This window comes from Echinops telfairi, unplaced genomic scaffold (assembly GCF_000313985.2).
Source record: "Echinops telfairi isolate 266 unplaced genomic scaffold, ASM31398v2 ScPeMD7_3;HRSCAF=10, whole genome shotgun sequence".
NCBI classification, from domain to species: Eukaryota; Metazoa; Chordata; class Mammalia; order Afrosoricida; family Tenrecidae; genus Echinops; species Echinops telfairi.
The window spans coordinates 29284984-29290330 of NW_022103899.1; positions in this window are offsets into that span (position 1 = coordinate 29284984).

Here is a 5347-nt window from a genome sequence, read left to right on the forward strand (position 1 = left end):
TGTGTGTGTGTGTGTGTGTGTGTGTGTGTGTGTATGGGTGGGAGGTATTTTAAAAAGGAGTCAGGAGGTAAGAGTGGGAAAAGGGATGGATGTGGGAAAAAGTATTGCAGACAGCAACTTCCATTCCCCATGCCAGCACTCCCAGTTGAGTGAATCCAAGACAACCTTTCAATCTGGGCTGTAAATGTAAATGTCTACAGGGGTCAGGTGGGCAATATAAGTAACAACAGTTGGCAAAGAGAGTGATAGGATTAGAAAGCTGGGGGACACACCTCAGTTAAACACAAAAGGGGGAAAAAAAGTTTATTCTGGAATTAGATCCTGGTGGTGGCGGCAGCAAGACCTTGTAAATGTACTAAAACCATCAAATTGTACTTTTTAAAGGGTCCATGTTATGTAAAAAAAACTAAAAAAAAAACGTTAAATGCTTTGCTAAACAACCACTCGACACCAGGTCCTCTGAGACGCCCATGAACTTTGCCCCTCTCTATGGCATTCGAAGCCAATCAGCCTTGTGTCATATGGTGGTTATTTGTGCACTTGACTTATCACTCCCCACGCCCAAAAGATTGCAAGCTCTTGAAAAAGGAGAGACCTTATGGTTCACATTTTCACCCAGAGGAGCTAACACAGGCCGTATTCTTTCTTGATGTGAATGCCAACCTCTTTTTCCTTGCTATACATTTTTAATTTAAGATGATGCAAAGCTAACTAGCAAAATTAAAATACATTATTATTTATTAAATGCCCAATTTATCTGATTCTCAGTAAATAAGATTTTAAAGAAACTAATATACTTAAAATACATTTAATTATCAACAGAGAAATGGCTTACAGAAATCAAAGAGAAAACTTTACAATGTGCTTTAGCTTCAGCAGAATACTTTTTTGTCTCCCCAGCTCATTACCTTCCAGTCAATTCTGGACAAATCAACTCTACTGAACAGAGTAGAACTGCCCCAACTCTATTGAACAGAGTAGAATTGCCCCAAAAGGCTGTAATCTTTATGGGCACATACTGCCAAGAGCTCAAACTGATAATCTTCTGGTAAGCAGTTAAGTGCTTAAATACTGTGCCATGAGGACTCCTTTTATGTCTATAAGGTCATCTATTTTTAGGTATGATCTGATTTAATGTCTGATTCACATATAAAAATTAATGAGTATTAGGAGTTCCTTTAAGTGAGAGAAACCCAACTCAAACTAGCTTTAATCACAGAATCTTCAAATTCAAATTATAAGCAAGTTCACAGATACATTTATCAGTGTCTTTTTTCAATTTCTTTCTCTCCTAAGCTTCCCAAAGTTTCATTCCAAAGTTCTCTACTTCTGCTATATTTCTATGAAGTCTCCCTCCTCATTAATATGTCCTATGGCCCTTTAAGCATCCCTCAGAGATACTATGTCCAGCTCCTACCTAGGTAAAGCCAACATCAACTCACAGTTGAAAAAAATGGGGGGAAAAATTAACCAAAATTCTGACCGGGAAGAAATCTCTCTACTGATAAATCTCACATATAGAGAACGTCTTACTATTTTATCCTAGTAGGTGCCAGAAATCTAAGTTAGAATAAAATGTTATTCCTGACATTAACCAGACACAAAGTGAATGACATATGATTTACTGGCTTCCTCTGATTATAACCCCAGGAGACACGCCTACTGAGACTCTCTAAGCCTGAACAACCCCCAGGACCATCAGAGATCACATTACATGATTATTCTTGTCTTGGCCACTACGTTTTGGGATGATTCAATACAAAGCATAGTGCTATTTCTCCTGAAAAATATTCAGAATAGGGAACTAGAATAAGTTTCTGAGAAAATTCTAAAGGACAGGAAGGATGGCATATCTGAAGCACTGGTTGAGGACAGGGGCCAGGACAGGGTAAGAGAGTAAAAGGCTATATACAGGACCAACTTCCCCACTTGCTGTCATTGAGTCCAGGACTCATACATAGTAACTCTAGAAGACAAAACTTAACTCTCACAGTTTTCAAGGGAGTAAATGTATGAGAAGCCTGCCGCTCCTGTGGAGTAGCTGCTGGGTTTTGAATCACCAACCATTGCGCCTCCAGGACTCCTTACAAAAGGCTGTAAATACACGGTGATGTCTACTTTGTAAATCCTCAGATGACTAATGAAGTGGTGTAATGGTTATGAGTTGGGCTGGGAACCAAAAGACCAGCAGTTTGAAACCAAGAGCTGCTCCTTGTCATAAATTATAGTCTGGAAATTCACAGGGTGGGTGCAGTTCTACCCTGTGCCATAGGGTCACTGTGAGTTGGCATAGACTTGATGGAGTTTGTTTTTTGTTTGTTTGGGCCCAGAAAAGGGAGGGAGGGGCTTGTGCCCACAACATGCAAAGACAAACAGGCACAGCAGGAAGGTGGAAACCATGAGCAGAACAGCCTCCATAAAGTGGTGGGAAAGCAAGCCAGTGATTGGATTAAAAAATTAGCTTTCATTTTACGTTAAAAACGGACCCAGAGTTGAGTTTTCTATCTCTTTTGTGATTTTGACACTTTCTCTTTTAGGAAATGGGATACATTTTCCACAAATGCAAACTGACATAAATAAAAAATTAAAAATATTACTTTAGGAGTACAGCAGACTTACACTCTCTTTCAGAAGACCAGAAAGACAGTGATTCAAGCAATGAGCTCTGTGGTCATTTGTACTAACAAAAAAAAAAAAATACAGTTCATTTTTCACTTAAGAAGTATTAAAATTTCTTATCAAAATATTTTCACAAACTACTAAGAATTAGGTGATGTGCTAGTAAGCACAGAGAATACAGATTTTTAAGGGTAGATGTAGTCTTTGTTCTCATGCAATCAAAATATGTTCTAAACCTTTCTGACAAGAACAGAACCCTTAAACTCTTGGCATTTAAAACCAATGTGCCTATATGTTACAGATTTTAAACCTGAAACATTTCAGGGGAGAGGATTTCTTAAAAGGAAAATAAATTATGCAACAATGATACATTTATTCATCTAAAAGTAAATAGTTTCCACTCTTACAATTACATCACAGTCACAAAATCACTGATATGAAGAAAAACAAAAAACTACTATTTTTCCTCTAATCCATTGGTTGCGTGGTGGGAGAAATACGAGGCTGTCTGCTCCTGTTAAAGATGTGTAGCCTGAGAATTCCAGGGAAGCAGTTGGAATCAACTGGATGGCAATGAGTTTGATGTGCATTTTATACAGGATTCCCAAAGAGTTAGTATGAGCTCAAAAAAGCTTACAGGAAGAAAAGCAGTCATGGGATCTATTAGCCAAATAATTATTTAAATTATGTGTACAGATGTCATAACATAGGAGTTAATATGTTTTGGGCAATTCTCCAGTATCCAACAGTCTTAGGGCCAAGACAGCTAACATTTCTTTGGAGAAAACATTTTTATCCCTCTGTGACTAAATACAAACAATAATGTTTTCATTAAAAATTCTCTGAAAAACCAAACAAACAAAACTTTAATCTGGGATTGGAAAACATTTTTAATGGACATTTGAATGAATGTAATCTTTGTGAATACATTACAATTTTACTACAGAACCTCATATTCCTTATCCTAAGAAACAAATTTGAAGCATACTAAAGGAAAAAGAAATAACTTCCATTTCATAGTCATACTTGATCAAGCTGGCAAAAATTTGTTTATAAAACGAAACCCACTGTTGTCGAGTTGATAACAACTCAAATTCACTAAGTCTGGTAAAAGCAGGCATTGGGGAGGATGTGGAACAATTAGAACATTGCTAGTAGGAGCATTTAGTCCTTATCTCTATGGAGAGTCATTAAACATTCAGTCAATTTGGATATTATATATAAGCACAGTTAATGCATTCAGCTACTAATTGAAAAGTTGGAGATTCAAATGTTCCTAGAGGCAGCTCAGAAGAAAGGTCTAGCAATCTATTTCCCAAAAACTTAGCCGGTGAAAACACTATGGAGACCAGTTATACATAAAAGAGGTTACCAGGAGTCAGAAATCATTCAACGTCAAGTTTTTGTTGTTGATTTTAATATTTTGGCTTAAAATATTTAAAAATCAAACACAAAATTTATTTTAAAAATACATTTGTGTACAAATGTGCTCAAAGTTAAACATTAACACACACACACTGCAGTAGAGGAAGGTCCATCCTGGATTATAATGCAGGTGTTTTACATTGTATATAAAATCAATGTCATGGGACAATGATATAAGCTAAAATAAAAGAACTAAATTATACATATCATGAGCTATGTAAATATAAATACATACACATACACAGGTGAAAATACACCAAAAATTTAACTCCAATAATCTCTGGGTACTTGAATTATGTTTTATTTTCTTCCGTACACAGTTCTATTTTTCCATATATCCAATCATCTTATAATTGAAAAGAAGGTAAAACAAATACAAAAATAAAATTCTTTGGTAAAAAATTATATCCCAAACCTTTAAGGATCTATTCTACGTCTGATTCTAAAAATATTAGACTGTTGATAAAGATGTTTCTTCTACAACTACACAAATTGAAAGAATTGTGACATTAACTATACAGCTATAACTTTTGCTTTTTTTTTCTAAAGGTAACTGTTTCGGTCTCCTCTATCTTTAGCATTAGGAGCCCAGGCAAGTTGAACAGTTCAAGCCCACCAGCAGAAGATATCTGCCATATAGATTTACAGTCTTGGAACCCTTACTATAGGGTTACTATGCGTGGGACTTGACTCAATGGCAGTGGATTGTTCTGCCTTTTATTTTTTAAATCTCTAGAATTGTCACATTAAGTGACAAAAATGAAAAATCTTTATCCCAAACACAACATCATATTAACACTGTACACATCCATAAAACCCAAAAAACTCTCTGCCATTAAGCAGATTTTGACTTATAGTAACCCTATGTGGGGTTTCTGAGGTTATAAATCTCTATGGGAGCAAACAGCCTCATCTTTCTCTTGCAGAGCTGCTGGTGGGTTTGAATCACAGACCTTGCCATTAGCAGTCCAACACTTAACCACAGTACTCCCTGCCCTCTAGAGATCATCAGCACTTAAGTGACAATGCAAAAATCTCCACTCCAAATCCACTATATCATTAAAGTGACTATGTGCAAACAACAATTTCACAGTAAGAAATGAAAGACAGCATGCAGTGTTTGTTTATAAACTTTAAAAGCAATTTCTCATAAAATAATATGATTTATTCAATATAAAATAAAGTGACAGCCTAATAGAGGTTAAATATTACTCCAGAACATAATGGAATACACAAAAAAGTGAGAGAGAAATAACCCTAAAAGTTTTCATAATTCGACTCACTCACTCTCACTCTCTCACTC